The following is a 19,436-nucleotide window of genomic DNA, read 5'->3' on the forward strand; positions in this document are numbered from 1 at the left end:
AACATTCTCTAGACTAGATTAAATCACTGATCAATTCCAGGGACTTCAACAATGTCGGTCACCTTTCTAGCATCAGTATCTAATTGGTGAACATTCTTAAACGTATGGAATAGGGGGTATGTCCCACCCTGGTAAATTCCTCGGCTAAGTACAGAAGAGCACTGGTGGGAAGAGTGGTGGCCCTTTACCAGCCCAAAGGCTCATGCTGACACCCATATCACCCTGCACAGTGGGTGCCTGCCCTTAGGAACTGTGCTCAGGGAGTGCTCACCAAGGCCCCGGCTGCCCTTCCCTAGGTTCCTCTGATGGCTCCTGCTAGGGCCAGGGACACTCTCAGAACCTCCCTCGCTCTCTCCTCTGCCTCTCTGCCTCTCTTCCCTCATCCCAGACCCTCTCCTCCACTTAAGGAAAAGTCCACAGAGCAATGTTTTCAAGTGAGGGCACAGGGCAGAAGTGCTCTCTTTCTCCTCCAAAACTCTTCCCTCTCTTCAGTTCTTCTTAAAAAAAAAAAAATTCCATTCCTCTGCAGGCAGCCTCTTTGTGTTGTGTTTTATGTTATGGAGTTTCAGGGTTTTGTGTGTGTCTCGTATCAGTTAATCCCTTAAGACACAACAGCCTCTGTGATGCCGGCAAAGTCTAGAGACTATGCCATTTGGAGTATTAGCACAGGCTGGGAGAGAGAAATGGGATATGTGCGAGGATTTCCCACGTATGCAGCTAATGCCCTTAAATTCCTTGGGATTTACACCTCCCCATCTACCAGGAGCGGGAAATGCAAGCTGTTCTAATTAACTGCCTACTTTCAGCTCTCAGTTGGCACTGCCAGGGCTAACTCGGGCTACAGACGTGGGGGGCCCGGCGTTTGGGGGCCAGGGTTGGGGGCGGCCCGCCCGGACTAGAAGGTTTCGTGCCCCGGCCGGGCAGATGCGCTCGGAGGACACGGCCCGGGTTCCCCCAAACAAACGACACACTTGGGGTGACAGGCTTTCTGTCTTATTTGCAGAGTCAAGTCCAGCATCTCTGCGTGCAAAGCAGCCACGAAAAAAGCTCAGCCTGGAAAACAGAATGTGAAACCAAGGGTGGACCGGTTGGGAACCTCACTCCGGGGGCAGTCTCCGAGGCCAGCGACCAGAATGGATTTAGGATCAAGAAGATCCGCAGAGGCGAACGTCTACCAGGGTTGGAGACGGGGCCGAATACAGGCTTGCAGCCTTTCTCCTTTCCGCAGTGGAAACAACTCCTGGAAAACAGAAAATCGAGCGAGAAGGAAAGCAGCGACGCCTGTCTGCCGCCGGGGCGCGAGGAGAGCTCCCTCTCGGGGAGTCAGGGCACCTCGCACTTGCAGGCTCGAGGGCGGGGTGGGGGTGGGTGGGCCGCCTCGGGGCTGGGTGGGGGCCCGGCGCCTTCCGCGGGCGCCCGCCGCGCTCCGGTCCGCTCCGCCGAGCGGGAAGGAGGGGGCGCGCACCCGCAGCACCCCGGAAGGGCCTGGAGGCGTCTCGAGCGAGCGGCCAGCACAGGCCTCCGCGCCCAGGGGCAGGGGACTCGCGGCGGAGGCGGGGGTGGGACGCCCAGCGCTGGAGCCTCCCGCCGTGCGCGGGCCGGGCGCAGCGGGCACGGGGCCGGAGCCGGAGCCGGCTGTGTGCGCGCGGGGGAGGGCGGGGGCCCGGGCCTTTGCTCGCTCGAGTGTGACCCGGGCTCTTCCTTCCAGAGGTGGCAGCCTCGGCCAGGGGAGCGGCTCCTCTAGCTCTCTCGGAACCGCCCTCCCCACCTCGCTGCAGCGTGGGGTTGTGTGAGGGGTCCTTCGCTGGAGCTTCGAGTGCGAGACCCCCAGGAGGCCCCGGAGTAGGTTTCGTTCCAGGGTCCCCTTTCCCCTGCGCATCAGAGTAAGCAGCGAAGCCCCGGGCAGGCGTGGCTTTAGGGATGATTCCTTGACTTGCCAGGTGCCCCGCCACGCCCCGAGAAGGAGGGAGGGGGCGCTGTGGCTCCTGCGCCGGCCTCTCCCGGGGGCGGAGAGAGCTACACGCGCGCCTTAGGCTCAGAGTAGGCCCTTGGGGACGCGCCTCAGCAGCGCTCCGGCCTTCGGGCGAGGAGGGGACCCGGGCCTAGTTGAGACTCTTGGCTCGACAGCGAGGGCCCGGGAGTCAGAGGCCGGATCCCTGGGGCGGACTTCTCAGCTTCTGGCTTTTCCTTTGAGGTGAAAGCAGGTCCCCCCAGCTCCCCACTTCGAGGCTGGCGAGGCCCGGGCGCCCGCGGGGAGGCGAGGGCGCGGCAGGAGCAGGAGCGCGGGGCCCCAGGCTCGGGCGCAGCGAGGGCGGCCCCGGGCGCGGATTTGTGAAAGAGCCGCTGAGCTCTCCGCAGCTCACAGATCAGAGGGCTGCGATCGCCCCACCGACGTGGTCCAATGAGCCGCTGCAATGAGCGCTGAGCGACAAAGCAGGCACGGCCCGGACTCGACGGTTCCGCGCGGCGCCGGGCGGGAACGCGGGGGGCGGGGGGCGAGCAGAGACAGCGACTTCAAAGCCGCTCGCCCGGACTCAGTGAAAGGGTGGCGATCGCAGCGGGGACGCGGCCTGGAGCTGCGTGTCCCCCACCCCCACCCCCGAAACGCCCACAGGCGTTCTGCCCGCGGCGACCCCGAGCTTGCGGCCGCCTCCGACCCACTCCGCGCGCGTCCTTCGAGTACCCCGGGGTCCTTGGGTGCGCTCACCTAACCCTCACCCCCTTACGTCCGCGCGCGAGTCTCCGCGGACTGGTTTCTCTAAGCAGCTGTGTTTTCAAAAGGCTCCCCCACTGCCCCTCCCACCTTTAAATCAAAGCCTGTCGTTGCCTCCATGGTGTTCCCGTTGTTAGGCCCCCACGTGTGCGCCCCGCGGAGGGCCACGGCCTCTCGGCTCTGGGTGCCAGGCCCAAGAGAGCCCCCTGGGGAGGGAGACCCGCCCTGGCGCCCGCCGCCGCGTTCCCCTTCTCCGCCAGGTGGGTTTCTCTGCGTTTCCGAGGCGCGCGCCTCCAAGAAGGCCGCAGCCCCTGCCTCCGAAGCCGCCCCCTACCTACCTTTAAATGAGGGAGGCGCGGAGAAAGGGGAAGGGAGGCAGGGGCGTCGGGGGTGGCGTAGGGAAGGAGAGAGAGGTCAGAGGTTAGAAAGGATTACGGCTCGGTGACCCCTCTCATCCTCAGTGGCCCAGGGAGGGAATCACTGAAGCAGAGGGTCCGGACATCTTTTAAAAAACTGAGTTTGGGGGCAGGGCGTTGGTCCAGTGAAGACAAGGAAAAGTCTAAATGACTTGAGGGTCCGAAATAGAAGAGACAACAGAAGTCGACAGGACCTAGGGGTGCGAGCTCAGGAGCACAGGAGCAACGAGGGCAGGGATTCGTCTCGTATGAGTCTTTGTTTTTAAGTCAATAAAGTTTTATTTAAGGAATTTTGCATGTGATCCCTTCCACTGTCAATCACCTTAGTTCCTCCAAAGTCAAAATCATAATCTTCAAACCAGCCCTTTTAAAAAGAACTTTTTTTTCAGTTCACACTTGTCAAGTCAGTCCACATTTCTTTCCCTGGGCTTCTTTGATCTTCACGTGAATATGGACAGACTTCAAAACTGCTCCACCTGGCCTGGGTGGCTCAGTCATTAGGCGTCCGTCTGCCTTCGGCTCAGGTCATGATCCCAGCGTCCTGGGATCGAGCCCCACATGGGGCTCCCTGATCCGCTGGGAGCCTGCTTCTCCCTCTCCCGCTCCCCCTGCTTCTGTTCCTGCTCTCGCTCTGTCTCTCTCTGTCAAATAAAATAAAATAAAATAAAATAAAATAAAATAAAACTTAAAAAAAAACTGCTCCACCTGTAATCTTTGGGGTCCAATTTCTACACTTTAGGGCCCTAGAAGTGAAGTCGTAGGAAGTACATTCATCGCTACTTTGGCAAATTATCTAAAATTATGATTCCTTAATTTTCCTACTATTGAAGTCTTGTGTTCCTTCCTGTCTACTCCATGAGCCTGGCAGAAGACGTGACAGGTGTCATTGTGGTCGCCGCGGTAAACGTGCTGCGATGGAAGCGTCACCTGTGTCTCCATGTGGGTTCCTGGACATCATGAACGGCAGCGCCCATTGCTATCTACGTCTCTGATGATGCTCTGTCCTACCGTGACGGGAGGACAGGGGCACCCCGGGAGAGGTTCCTGCCGCTGGGGCGGAGGCTGCATTTTCTCGGTGAGGCTCAGATCCACTCAGCTGCCGCGGCCCCCCGCAGGGGAAGCGCCCGGATTCCCCGCCCCCACCCTGCCGGGCTGCCTAGGGGCGGGGCCCAGCTCGCCCCGCCCTCCCACCTGCTGGGAAGCCCCATCAGGCTTTCCCTTCCCCAGATTCCCGAGGATAAATCCTCCCAGAGGGATGAACTGCCCCCAGGCACAAAAGGGGCTCTGACGTTTGGAGACTTCCCAAAGCTGTGGCAGCCAATAGAAAAGGAAAAAATGAGTCTGCTATGTCCTTCTCTAGGTAAAGTCTCCTCTACTACCATGCTGGCCACAATTCCAAACTTCCCCCTGGTCCACACACACACACACACACACACACACACACACACACACACCCCACTTCCCAGCTGCTCTGAAGGGATGTGCCTTAATCACCATCGCTGCACGGATGACAATCCAGATTTCAGTCCAGCTCTGAGCATGACACCCATGCACCTGACTGCCTCTTGGCCGCCTCCACTCTGGGGTCTAATTGGCATTTCAAATGTATCAGTCCAATTGGGTGGGTTGAGTCCTGCCTCCCTTGTCCCCCAGTCTGCTCCTCCTTACCTTGGTCCCCCCACTCAGCCAGTTTCTCTGGCTAAGCCTCCAGGAGAAGTGCTGGCTCCATCTCTCAGAGGCCACACCCTGACCTTGCTGCCTGCAGGCCCATCCCACCATCACTCCCTTCTACCTCTTCCTCTCCCTCTGCTGCAGGATCCTCCTGACCGGCTTTCTACCTCTGCTGGTCGCTGCAGTGTGAAGAAGCCTCAGTAAGTGCAAACCAGATGCTCTCATGTCCTTCATCTGCATCCAGGTTTCCAGGAATGCGGAGAATGAGACACAACCCTGTAACCGTCCTTCAGGGCTCCACGTGATTGCCCTGGCCACCTCCCTCACCCAAAGTTAGGCCACTGGCCTCCCTCTGCCAGCCCAGGCACCCTACTAATTCTGCCATCCAAGCTACCCGCCGCCCCAGGGGGTTCTCTCCCCTCTGGCCAGAACATCCTGCAGGTCCTTGCATACAGAGCCCAGAACGAGGCCATGTGTCTACAACGGTGTCTGATCCAGTTGTGCATTCTTTCTGAGACTTACGGCTACGTGAGGTTTTAAGTGTCCACGTGTGCAATGTCGGGCTGAACTAGAACCTGCACTTCAGGCGGGCGGGGCCCTGTCTCCTGTGGCTTCAGCCCCGTGAAGCCAGACAAGCTGACACACAGCAATGCTCAGCCCGCACTCTTGGGCTTTGGTCTCGGAGCCCCGTTATAATCCTAAAAATTATTGAGGGCCCCGAACATCTTTCTTTGTTTGGATCATACCCACTAATATTTACCATATTAGAAATTGAAACAAAGGGAAGCCTGGGGGGCTCAGTCGGTTAAGCATCTGCCTTCGGCTCAGGTCTTGATCTCAGGGTCCCGGGATCCAGCCCCGCGTCGGGCTCCCTGCTCAGCGGGAAGTCTGCTTCTCCCTCTCCTTTTCCCTCTGTGCTCTCTCTCTCAAATAAATAGATAAAATCTTTAACAAAAAATTTTTAAAACTGTGGTTGAAAAAAGAAATTGAAAGAAATGTAAACATATTTGTTGATGCACTTGCAATGACAATAACCTTCTTGATGTTTACTTAAATAATATATTTCAATAAACGTTTACTGTGTATCCCCAAACAAAACAAAATTAATGGAGTGGTGTTTTACATTTTTACACACTTTAATGTCTGGCTTAATAGGAGGTAGCGGGGTTCTCATTTCTACTGTGCAATCCATTACTTTGGTTCAAGTCTATGAAGAAAATCCAGCCTTTCACAGATAGGTAGTTAGAAGAGGGAGGAGTGTTTTATTAGGTTTTTTGGTCAGATAATTATGGACATCCTTCTTTAATACTACACCAAAATTCAACGAGGGGTAGTTTCTGAAAGCTTAGTTGCAGCATGGAATCTGAAACCACATCGAAGAACATTTCATACTCCAACACATTCAAATCCATGGGGCCATCTTGAATTTGAAAGGATCTTTTACCCATGAAAGATTTTGTGCCATCATTCACTGGTCATTTGGAAAATACTGGTTCTCTGGGTTAGGCAGTTCTTCCAAATGTTGACACTTTCATCACATGATACCGCAAAATCACATTTGTCATTTCGCCACTGAGCTCATCAGAGAAGTCTGTAAGTAGTGGGAAGTTGTCTGGCTCATGATATTGGATACGAGGTCTCCAAAATTTTGTTTTTCACCTGAAAACTCAAATTTGATTATTGGCAACCACTCCTGTTTTCCTGGACACGACAGTCTCAGTTCATTTATTTTTGAGAAAATATCTGTCAGATACCCAAGTCCGAATAACCACGGTCTGTCCGGCAGATGTTGTTTCCTATAAAATGGAGTTCCAGGAAAGAGGCTCGCGTGGCTCATGACTCGGTCAACAAATACTTTTCATCTGGACAGCAGCCACGCTTCTGAGTGCCCACTGTCCCTGTCTTCACCCAGAATGGTGAAAAAATGTGTACTCAAGGGCCAAGGTTTAATAAAACCACTTTTTACTGTTTCTTCAAGGACATCCTTCAGTGAAACTGGCTTTTTTTTTCTTTTACAAAACTAAGAGTGCATGGCCGTGAAAGGCTCAGTGGCCACGGGCACAGCTGGGGCCGTGGCCGAGGTCCTGGGGAGGACCAGCCCTTGGCCTCGCCGGGATGCTTGCACGTCTGTGCCCGTGTCTGCAGGGGCCGAGGCGGATAGTGGCTCAGCATCACTGCACAAATAGCCATGTGTGGACCCCCCAAAAGGGCTGGGGGACCCCCAGAGATCTGCAAACCGCATTTGAGACCTGCTGTGCTAAATGTGTATTTTTTTTAAAGATTTTATTTACTTATTTGACAGAGAGAGACACAGCGAGAGAGGGAACACAAGCAGGGGGAGTGGGAGAGGGAGAAGCAGGCCTCCCGCCGAGCAGGGAGCCCGATGCGGGGCTCGAACCCGGGACCCTGGGATCATGACCTGAGCCGAAGGCAGATGACAGAGCCACCCAGGCACCCCATAAATGTGTATTTGAATCATGAATTAATTTTACTACAGTCTTCTGAGGTGGACACTTAGAGGTGTTTCAGATCAGAACTTCTTTGATTTTGGAAAGGTAACGCGGTGCACGTCCTCTGTGTGACCTGTGTGTGGCCCGGTAGCTGCTGACAGCGCCCTGTAAGGAAACGGGTTGCTATTTCTGCAGTGAGTGTAGGAAAAGCCATGTTCCCTGGAATAGCAACCAGAAGAAGCCTCACATTCATTGAGATCAGGTTTTGCCACGAAATGAGGTTGGGAAGTGATGAAAGTTTCGCAAGTGTTTGGATTGTGGAGCTGCAGACCTCTACCGTGATGCCCACTCCGTGAGGTTGCAGCTGGGACAGAAGGTCGACTGCTGCCCAGCAGTGGATGCAGGGGCAGGAACAGAATGTGCGCCAAAGCCCGGGGCCCGCTGTGCTTGTGCCCCCCGGAACCCAGCCTCCACCTGCAGCTCAGCCTCCCTCCCGACGCCTGGCTCCGGGCGTGGTGGAGCCCTAGTGCAAGGTCCAGCGGGCACTCAGCGCCCTGCCGGCGCCCTCTCCTCCGAGGGTGTCCCCCTCCCCAGAGCAGTAGCCACTCAGGTGTGTTCTATCCTCGAGCCCACCAGGCGCTTTCCAGCTTCCGGACGTTTCCCTTTCCGTATCACTCGTAAGCATTCCAAGGTCCGCCAGGGCTCCGGCTGCACTGAAAATGGTAAAATCTAAGACCGAAAAGGACATTTTTGCCTTTGGGCAAACTCGAGTTCTGGGAGACTAATATTGCTGGGCAAATGGCTATTCTTTTCAAAATGTTAAGAAGTGTACATTCTCTTTAATAACGCTACGAGGGAAAACATTAGATAGTGCAATTGGCTGTCTGACCTAAACTTTGATTTCACATGTTATTGAAATGTGGCTTTTTAAAAATGTGAAACAAATAAGGAGATTTAGGATCCCGACCTTTTTGAAAGGAACTTTAGGAACGGAGCCCGCTCACACCGTGTGCAGCCGTCAGCCATCATCTCAGGGACTCGCATCTCCCCAAACTGAGAGCCTGTCCCCATGAAGCACCGGCCGCAGCCCCGCCCCCCCGTGTCTGTGAACCCGACCATTCTGGGCGCCCCATGGGGGTGGAGTCCTAGAGCGTTTCCATTCTCCACTGAGCGTCGTGTCCTCCAGGTTCATCCGTGCAGTGTCCCACGGCAGGACGGCCTTCCTTTGGAAGGCGGGATAACATCGCAGTGTAGGAACACACCGCGTTGTGCGCATCCACTCATCCAGCGACGGGCGCTCAGCTTGCTTCCCTCTCTTGGCTGCCGTCAGTGACGCGTGAACACGGGTGGCCGCGTAACCCCTCGCGACCTCGCTTCCCATTCTCTTGGCCGTGCACCCGGAGGTGGGGCTGCTGGGTCCAACGGCAGTTCCATTTGGAGTGTTTCTGAGGCATCGTCCTACTGCCTTCCACAGCAGCTGCACCTCGCGCATTCCACCATCGGCGCACAGGGTTCCAGTGTCTCCGCGCCAGCACTTGGCATTTCCTGGCGAGGGAGAGCTGTAGACCCAGCTTCGCGATTCCTCTGGCTGTGGCCCCAGCAGAGCCGTGTGGCAGGTGGGCTGTGCCTCGTGCCTCCGTCCAGCTCCCTTTGTGGGCGGAGGGGTGTGAGAGGACGGGGCGGGGGCAGCTTTGGGGATGGGGACATCTCAAGTAGGTCTAGAACTGCACTCCGTGGTGGCAGTGGCCGGGACCCGGGGCAGGGATAAGGGGAAAGAGAGCCACAGCACACTGGAGCGTTCGTGGAGCTGAGCCGACAGGAGGGCAAGCGGCCAGAGGAGTGGTGGCCCCGGGTGGAGGTGAGGTGGGGACGCAGGGGCGTGGGAGGCAGGGGGAGGGCTGCAGACCAGCCTGGTGGTTAGACCCTGTCCTCACCCTCTCCACGGGCCTCCTGGCCCTGTGCCCCAGCCTGCTGGGACCTCCCACTCCCCCACCACGCCGCTGTTTTCATGATCTCCCCCATCCCTGGTCCACGCTCATGTTCACTCACCTTCCTAGAGCCTCTGGAGAGAGTATGGGGCACGTGGGGGAGAGTCCCCAAGGACAGAGAGCATGATGTCTTGTCCCTGGCACATAGGAGTAACAACAGGTCACATCTATGGAATGATTGCTGTGTCCTGGGCACTGTTCTAGAAACTTCATGCAGAATGATCCATCCAAATGCATAACAGCCCCGTGGGCTCTTGTACCAGCCAGGGCCCTCCAGCAGATCAACAGGGGATTGGCTTTATAGAATTGGCTCTCAAGACTGTAGGGCGGCAAATCTAAAATCATTCTGGCAGGCGGGTCAGTGCAAGCTCCAGCAGGATTCCTTCTTGTCTGGAAACTCCATTTTTGCTCCTAAGGCCTTCAGTTGATTGGATGAAGCCCATCTAATTGTGGAGGGTGGTCTCCTTTACTTCAAGCCAACTGATTATAGAGAGTAATCACCTCTACAAAATACCTCTGGAGCAGCCCCTAGATCTGTGTTTCCAGACTGGGGACTGGAGCCTCCTCAAGTGACCCAGAAGTCATCATTCAGGCTCAAGGTGTGATCAGATCCAAAGGGCACCTGGGCCCTTCCCCAGATCTGCTGAGCCCAGCATTCTGGGCAAGAGACCTGGAAACCCTCTTTGGAACTAATAGCTCAGGAGACGGGAGCTCTCCAGGGTCTGAAGCCTCCAGTGTAGGGACAAGGCTTTGGAATGTCCTCTGTCAGATGCACCTGCTGTCATCAACCAGACACTTCTCAGGTTGTGACGTGGGGGCTGCTTAGGTGTGGGCTCTGGGTCAGAAAGACAATAAACACCACGCGTCGCTACACTGTCATCCTCCAGGGGTGGGGAGGAGGCTGACCCCGGACTCCTTGTGAGATTAAGAAAGCTTGACCCCGGTCTTTACGTGGAAGCAGGACCAGACCAGACGGCAGGTGTCTGCCCTTGCCACCACCAGGCAAGCCATGGCTGGTGACCTGTAGCCGAGGGCTTGTCCCTGCAGGGTCCTGCCGGGGTCCCCCTGGGAAGGGCTATAATGCCACCACCCGGCAAGCCATGGCTGGTGACCTGTAGCCGAGGGCTTGTCCCTGCAGGGCCCTGCCGGGGTCCCCCTGGGAAGGGCTATAATGCCACCACCCGGCAAGCCATGGCTGGTGACCTGTAGCCAAGGGCTTGTCCCTGCAGGGCCCTGCCGGGGTCCCCCTGGGAAGGGCTATAATGCCACCACCCGGCAAGCCATGGCTGGTGACCTGTAGCCGAGGGCTTGTCCCTGCAGGGCCCTGCGGGGGTCCCCCTGGGAAGGGCTATAATGCCCAGTGGTCTCCAGCAGAGGCCAAAATCCTAGATTTCTTTCCAGAACAGCTCCCACTCTGACTCTGGCCTTCAGAGAGCCGAGTTGAGGGGCCGGCGGGGAGGCAGGTGGTCAGCCCTGGGGCTGGAGTTCCATCTCTGGTGTTTGTGGAGCGGGAAAGCGCCCCCTCGGCACCAGCCTGGCAGCATCTGGTGCTCCTGACCTCCCGGGGCGGGAGCCTTGCTGAGCCAGTGTTTGTTTGGAGCGTTGGGGGCCTGAGCTTCAGGTGCGGGTTTAGCCGGGTTTAGCAGGAAGAGCACAGCTGTTTTGCTGCCCGCCTGAGAAGGTTCAGCTTGCCGCGTTTATACGGCCAGTAAGATGCTCTGGATTCGTTTTTAACGCCAGGAGGTTTATTTACAGAAATGATGACAACGTATTTTCAGAAACTTACCCGGGACCTGTCACACCCTGACCCCCACAGGCTGGTGGCAGAGGACACAGCACAGTGTTCCCAGGGGCGCCCCAAACAGCATCACTTGTTGGACGATGATCTAACTCCCTCCTGGCTCCGAGGGAGCATTGAGCAAGCACCCTCATTCTTTTTGGTTTTATTCCATTTTGTTTTTCACAAAAAAGCTGGTAAGTCCTCCCAACGGACTTTGTGGGTGTATGACAAAGCACACACGCGTGTGCACACACACAACACAAGTATCCCGCTGTGGCCTGGAAGGTTCCAGACAGGTCGACACCTCCTCTCTCATCTCCTGGGATGCTGGTCTTGCAACTGTGGCTGGTCATGCCAGCCCGAGACAGAAGGAGAAGGGGTCAACGGTCACATTTAGGGCCAGCAGCCGCGGTGCCTGGGCCTCCCTAGGGCTGCCCCTGCCCCCTGGTGCTCTGCCCCCAAGCTCCCAGCCCTGCACCTTCTTCTGCCCTTCTTCATTCCCATCCAAGAAGTGACTCCGTGCTGAGATCTTTCACCTCCCTCCACGTTCAGTTACACAAGGAAAAGTTAACAGCTCAATCCAGAGGATTGGCTGGATAATTAGGCTGGTTTTAGGAAGAGGGGGCAGCTGAGGGCTCGTGAATCTGGGGACCTTGAAGGGATCCTCTGGCTCTGTCCCCACACCCACCTCTCCTTGGCTCCCCATGCCTGTTGTCCTAAGAGGACGGAGAGCCCTTGACCTGGGAAGGGCTCCCCAGCCTGGCAGGGGGCAGACACAAGCCCAGAGCCACCACACCTTCCCCTCCCCAGCTTCCCTGCAGGCAGGCACCCATACTTTCGTGAGTTTTCCTCATGAGGGAGGGGTCTTGAGCACCCCGAAGCTGCTGGGGCTGGAAGGAAGCTCCACCCACGGTGACCCCAACAGGGAACCGGGGCCTGAGGGCGTCAGCAACTCACCCAGGCCACGCGGGCCCTCAACTGTGGCTTCCACACCGTGACACAAGCCTTGGGATGTATCAGAAACAGATAAAACTGTCCCCGAGGGAAATGATGTGCTGGGTGCACTTGCTGTGGGAATCCTGAACCCGTGTGTATGTGGAATGCATCCCTGTCCAGTGGGTGCACGCCAGCATAGGAACCACCAAGGCCTCGTGTCCGCGTCCCCCACGCGCAGGCTCAGCCCCGGGGCCTCACCCTGTCAACTCGGCCTCCTCCTGTGCCCTCCCACAGCTTCCTTCACAGGACCTCAGGGGCCACCATACAGCCTGGGAGGTGGGGACAGCACACCGCTGCGGCCGAGGGCAGCCGATGAGTGCAGGAGCGCAAGTGGGCTCAGGGACCCTGCGCCCCAGAAGGCTGGCCCACTGCCCCTCTAGCCCCTCCACCTGGCTTGCCCTCGGGGCTTGTTGCAGCACGAGCCAGGAAGGGTCTCGACCCTGGAGCCAGCTCTGTGTTCTGTCCCCAAGGAGCAGAGCCCACTGTAAGATGCTCCCAGCGTCTCCTGATTCCATTCTGAAATGCGTTTCCATCCGTGACACTCGGGTGGAGGGTTCAGTGTTGTTGAAAGTGCACATGTCCTGGTTGGGGACTGGGTCCGCCTGCCAGGGAACGGTGTGACACTTCGCGGACTGCAGACTTCTCCTCCTGTCCTGTAGAAGGAGGCGCGGGGCTGGAGAGGCATGCCCTTGTGGAAGCCAGACAACTTCTCAGAAACGGACGAAGCGGGCTGAGCTTAGGCTGGGGCCAGTGGCCTCAGCATGTTCGCTGATAGAACCGTTCCGTTTGGGTTTACTCACTGGGAGGCGTCGGCATTTCCTGCGCCCTCGGCTGGGGGCCCCACCTCCCTGCCTGGAGCCCGCACTTTACCCTCTGCTTCTATCTGATGGCTCCTTCTTCTGGCTCTGCCCGTCTTGCGTCCCTCTTATTAAGACCCTCGTGAGTACACTGGATCCACGCAGGGAATCCAGGGTAGTCTCTCCATCTCAAGACTGTCGTCACATCTGCTGAGTCCCTTCTGCTGTGCAAGCTCGGGTTGCCACAACGGGACACCACAGACCAGGCAGCAGAAACAACACAGTCACGTCTCGCCGCGCGGGAGGCTGGAAGTCCAAGACCAAGGTGCAGGCGGATCTGGTGTCTGGTGGGGTCCTGGGTCCCGGTTCATAGATGGCAGCTTCTTTCCGTGTCCTCCCGTGTCTGAAAGGGAGAGGGAGCTCTGGGGGGGGTCTCTCTTCTAAGGGCACTGGGCCCCTCCTGGGGGTCCTACCCTCATGAGCTAGTCACCTCCCAAAGGCCCCACCTCCTAACACCATCATATTAAAGATGGGGTTTCGACATATGAATGTGGGGGGACAGAAGCATTCAGACTATAGCAGTAACACATGCCCAGGTTCTGGGGTCTGGGACGTGGACACCTCTGGGGGACCATTATTCTGTCTAACACAGCAAGTCTGTGGGGATCCGGTGGGGACGTTCTGAGAACTCCACCTTCCCAGTAACAAGTTCGTACCCAGGAGCCAATCTGTACAGCAGGCTGAATTCTCCCCAGACCGGTGTTTCTTTTCTTTTCTTTTTTTTTTTTAAAGATTTTTTTATTTATTTGACAGAGAGAGACACAGTGAGAGAGGAGCACAGGCAGGGGGAGTGGAGGGGGGAGAGGCAGGCTTCCCGCCGAGCGGGGAGCCCGATGCGGGGCTCGATCCCAGGACCCTGGGATCATGACCTGAGCCGAAGGCAGGCGCTTAACGACTGAGCCACCCAGGCGCCCCCAGACCGGTGTTCCTCACGTTGCAAGGCGGGCTCTTGGCCTCATCGACATCTCCTGAGTCAGAAGCCCCACTTCGAGTCCCGGGCGTGGCTTGGGAATCTGTGTTTTTAAGAAGCCCCTTGGGTCATTTTCATGCATGCTATAATTTGATCATCTTTCTCCTAGAAAAAATGAGTTGTTGGCAAACAAACTAGGAACGGGCAAAGCCGAGACCTCGCCTTGCCCCTTGTGTGCGCCCCCCAGGCTTCAGTGAGCACACCCCACTTTCTTGCCCCTCTACCTGTGTGTTTGTCTGTCTCCCCTCCTACACCGGGGTTCCAGAAGTGGAAGGGTCTTCCCTCTGCAGAGCCCGGCAAGCGCCCCATGAAGGAGCACGCGGCCCCCCCGGCCGCACCCTGTGACTCTGGCCAGCCCCAGGCAGCCGCAACCTCCCCCTCACCGACCTGAAGGGATTCGGGAACCAGAACCTGGCTGTGATTTGTATTCAGAGTCTCCTCACGATTGGGATTCACGGTTAAAAACCTGCTCATTTTTGTTCTAGCTGCACTACCATATAGTCAGTGTTCTGCATATAAACCTTTCAGGTCCTCCTCCTCAGGGACCGGAGGCGCAGTGAACAGGGCACTGGGCTGGGGCCGGGAGGGGATTCTAGTTGCGACCATCATTAAGCCACTGAGCTGCTCTGGGCAAATCCCTACGCCTCTGTGGGCTTCCAAGATGAAGGTTTGGGAAGAGTCCCCTCTGACACTGATTCGCCTGGGACTGCTCCCTTCCACAGGTAGCCAGGCGAGGGGATATTTTCTAGGCTAATTGAGCATCGCCCCCAATTCCACCCTAGCCAAAAAAAAAAAAAAAGACCCCTGATTATTCACGTATGAGAACACGGCTTTAAATAGCACCTCAATCTGCTTCCTCACCCAGCGAGCCGGGGTCTCTGTGGAGAACCAGGTGCCCACGGGAGCCTTCTCTAGTCTACATCCGAGAAGAGTCTGGCAGATGGGAGCTGCCTCCCCCGCCAGGGAGGGAACCTGCTTTCATCCCATTTCCATGTGGTGGTGATTCTCAGGCTATGACAATTAAAAAGGTGGAGAAACCATTTGCATTTTTCCTGGGTGTTAATGACCTTCCAAACCAGTGTTCAATTGTCTAGTTTAAAATAATGGAACGCACATTGCATGAATAATTCAACTGACACTGAGTTCTCCCACGCACAGGGTAAAAACCTCATTTGTGACCTAGTTCCTAAAGTTGAATCCGTTCATGTAATCTCTACATACACTTGGTTTCCGTTTCTTAAGGTGTATGTTATTTTACTGAGAGATATCACATCCTAAGTAAACTTGCTGTCAAGGTTTGGGGACTTAAATTGATGAAACAGAGACCTAATTTATTTTACATCACCTGGAGCCTTAAATTTAATTAATTTTCCGTCTTGGGCACCGACGCACCCACTGGCTCCCTGTGATCTGGCCCAAGTAGGCGTGTAAACACACAGACAAAAGGAGGCGCAGAGAGACCCGGGCGTTCGGGATGACCTCCGGGGAGTCCAGGATGCCGGGGGCCAGGGGATGTCAGTCTGCCCCTGGGCTGTGGGGTGTCAGAGCTGAGAGAGAACTGTAGGCTGACGGTGCAGGTCAGGTTGTAGCTCCTGTTAGGGGCGGCACTTCTTCCCAGGAGCCTCCAAGCTGTAGACAGAAGCTAATCCTTACCGAGCACATGGCTGGGATGCTTCTATTCCATAACGTGGGACTCTTCTGCGGCCGAATCACAGAAACACCGGCCCCACCCTGAAGGTATTGAAGCTGAATTGCTGGGCTGAGCGTCGGGTGTCCTCACTGTAACGTGGTCCCTGGGCGTTCTTCATCAGTATTACCGTCCTATGGCTGCATTGCAAAGGACCGCAAACTTGGAGACTTAACACAGTGGGAATGCATTGTCTCACTGCTCCGGATGCCAGGGGTCTGAGACCAAGGTGTCGGCAGGAATGTGTTTCCTCTGAAACCTCTGCAGGAGCTTCCTCCCCTCTTGCAGCTTCTGGCAGAGGCCGAGGGTCCTTGGCGCTCCTGGGCTAGCAGCTGCCTCCAGTCTCTGCCTCGGTCCCCGCACAGCTAACTTCCTGCGTCTGTGCCTTCATGGGGAGGTTCTCCTTAGGGCACCAGGCATGTTGCATTAGGGCCCTCCACACTCCAGTGTGACCTCATCTTACCTAATTGCATCGACCACGACCCTATTTCCCCGATACGGTCACGGTCACAGATACCGGGGGTGAACGCTTCGACGTGTCTTTTTGAGGATGCAGTTCAGCCAGTCACAGCACTGAGTAGGAGCACCTGTTAGACACTGAGAGATGCTCATCTACTGTAAGGGACATAGGAGCTTAGGGAGTGTTTCTATTGCTTCGTCCATTAATCCACACACAGTAACTCTTAGTTGGGTCCAGCATTTATTAGCAACAGGTTGCCGGAGCCGAAAGACTGTGGGATACCGAGTGCTCCCAGGGGGGGCTTGGGTGACGGACAGGGAGACTGTGATGCACACCATGGCCAATGCCCTGGGCTTTGGGGGCACATTGAAAAACGTTTGACCCAGCATGGGGGGCTGGTGAGGGAGGGAGGTCTTGTCAACAAAGATTCATCTTCCTAAGGAAACTCAGTGTGTAAATTTGTTCATGCCTCCTTTGAAATCATAGCTAATACTAAACAGGAGCTACCATGCGGGGGCCCCAGACCTGCTTCCCCCTTGGATGTGCACGCCTTGTCATCTCAGAAAGACCGAATCTTTCTGACAACCCCTGTCCCCACGAGAGCATGGTGTCTTAAATGATCCATACGGCATTTCCAGTCTTTACACTTTGAACAATTTGATCAGATGGGAGTGCTTTTGCCTGCAAGTAATGGGACACCGAATTACGATGGCTGAAACCAACCCTTTCTCCCCCTGCTAAGATGCAGTGTAGGTCTGGCAGCTTGACCACGTCCAGGCTATGTCCTGTGGTTCTCTTGGCCTTTCTGTCATTTTCCACCCACGATCTCAAGCTGTTGCAGGGTCTGAGGTTGAAGCAGAGAAAGGAAGGGAGAGGAGAGTGTTGCCTGGCACTTCTATCCTTTCTTACAGGAAATCCACAGCTGTCCTGGAATGCCCGGGGGTTTCTGCTACGTCTTGTTGGCCACAGCATGTCACATGGACACCCTTAGTTGCAAGGGAAGCTGGGAAAGCGAACATTTTGGTTTTCTAGGCTTCATAATAAAAGCAAGCAAAGGAGAAAGGGGTCGGTCACCCAGCCTACCACGTCTACCGCAAGTAACACCCGACGTCCTACTAGCAATTTCAGAGCTGAATTTTACAGTGAACATCTGTACGCCCACCGTCTAGATTCTACTGTGGACCTTTTATTGAACTTGCTTAGTCACATCTGTCTTCCTCCAAGGTGGCTTTTTGGGGAAATAGCTAGTTAATTCAAAGTATTAACTGTCTCATAAGCTGTGTGTCCAGTGTCCCTGCCTCCTCTGACCCTCGCAGTGCCAGTGACCACAGGTATGTGCACGTGTCTCAGCCGCCCAGGCTGCTGTGGCAAAGCAGCCCAACGCCAGGCCCTGTTGGCTCACCATTCCGGAGGCCCCAGGATCAGAGGGCGGGTTCCTTCTGGGGCCCCTGCGGGAGAATCTGGTCCAGGCTTCACTTCCCACTCGTGGTAGTTGCTGGAGATGCTTGGCATTCCTGGGCTCGGCCGCATCCCTCTGGTGGGTAGCTCTGATTGTTGAGAACACTCAGGAGAGGGAGGTCCCCTCACTGTGCCCCCAGGAACGTCTCATCTGCTTCTCGCCCCGGGCAGACCACGGAAAGCCAGGGGTCAGCTCGGGGTGCCATGCATGGCCATCCCTCCACCTCGGCTGCCCTACTGCCATGTTGGACATGAATGTCCACAGGATCCCCGGAGCCTGGAAGCTTCTGCCCAATGCCGAGCCCCCGGGGCCAGGTTCTTGAGTTCCCCCACACCTATCTGCCTACCTGTAGCTGGCCCTCCCGCTCACCGCCTTCCCTCACTTCGGGGGCTCAGAGAGACCAGGTTCCCTTGCCCTCTGGAAGGGACTTCTCATTGGATCTCCCCGGCCATGGCAAGACTCCTATTTTAGTCTGATGTTTTCTCTACCCGATGGGAGAAACACCCCGTGATCCCAGATGGGGCTTGTGACAAGAGAATCTGGAGGTGCTGAGGGTCAGGGGCACCTAAGGGTGACGGTGACTACACATTGTTTCACTCTCCCGAAGCATCACTGCTGTCCTCGCAACATGTTCTGAACGATCTCTGCCTGACTTCGTCTGTCTGACCCACATTCCCTTACTCAGCTTAAATCTGGGTACGGCCTGTAATTATCCCCATTTTAGGAAAGGGCAACCCGATGTGCTGATCGGCCAATTCATTCAGGCACACGCACTTAGTCGTGCTGATTTTACCCCACATGGGTTCTAATCCCAAGGCCACGGGGCTAGACCACTGAAAATACCACCATGCACGTGGCGACCCGGGTGAGAGAGCCCACAGCAGGTGCAGTAACGTGGATACGTGGTTGTCTCGGCCTTTGGGAGCAGGGACACAGCCTCTGAAGCAGGGCACATGTTGAAGAGACTCATCCGCTGTCTCTCCCACCTGCTCCCACAGAGGCCGGTGTGGTCAGGCACCCGGGCAGCTCTTCGCCTGGTGGGCCACGTCCCTCATCTGGAACCAGAGACGCGGGACAAGCCACCACCAGTCTTGTGCCGAGTGACACGGCCGTCCACGCAACAGCCTTGTCGTTTTGGATTTTTTGGTCGGTTTCACATCACTGTTGGGATAACACCAGCCCGGATGTGAATCGGCCCCGGGATGGCGGACGAAGCCAGACCACCGGATGGCAGGGCCGTGAGGGTGTTGGAGGTGACCGGGGCTGGCCTGTCCACACGGCACAGTCAAGTGTCTGCTTCTCTTGGCCTTTCTCTCCTTTTCCACCTCGTGATCAGATTTGGGGAAGCTGGGACCAGACCCCAAGGGTTCGGGCCTCCACCCGGAGGCCCTGCCTCCGTATACGCTGCACATCCAGTGGACCAGGCGAGGCGGTCCCGGGGCAGACGGTCATCTCACACGCGCTGTGCACACACTGAACCCCGGCTCGGAAAGCCGCCTCCCAGCTGGGCGTTTAATGGAGGCGGCCCGGCCCGCAGCTAGCCCTCCACCCAGCCAGCGGTCAGGAAGTGTTTCTTGGCTTTTCCAGCAGCACGGGCTGAGGGGCAGGGTCTGCTGAGGGGCTGCCCAGCTCCGGGTCCAGGCTGAATTGGACAGCCACGGTAACCACCAGGCAGGCCCACGCACAATCAGACCGTATGGACGCTCAGAGATTGAAATCCTTTCGCCAACCTGGTGGGCCCAGGCCCCCATGTGCCCTAGTCCTGTTTACCAGGGGCACACAGATTGGAATGGAAGAGGGCGACCTGGAGGGGACGGAAGTGCATGGGGGTGGGGCAGGCGGGGACCAGCCCTGCCCGGGGCACGCTGCACCAGCCACGTCCCCCACCAGTCCTCGATGGTGAGCATGGTCCCCACGAAGCAAGCCATGTCCGCACTGCCCCCCAACCCCGTCAGCGGACTTCTAGCTGTCTTGTGCCCGCCCCCCCCC

This window comes from Leptonychotes weddellii, chromosome 12 (genome assembly GCF_054177405.1).
Source record: "Leptonychotes weddellii isolate Sample4059 chromosome 12, ASM5417740v2, whole genome shotgun sequence".
In the NCBI taxonomy this organism is placed as follows: domain Eukaryota; kingdom Metazoa; phylum Chordata; class Mammalia; order Carnivora; family Phocidae; genus Leptonychotes; species Leptonychotes weddellii.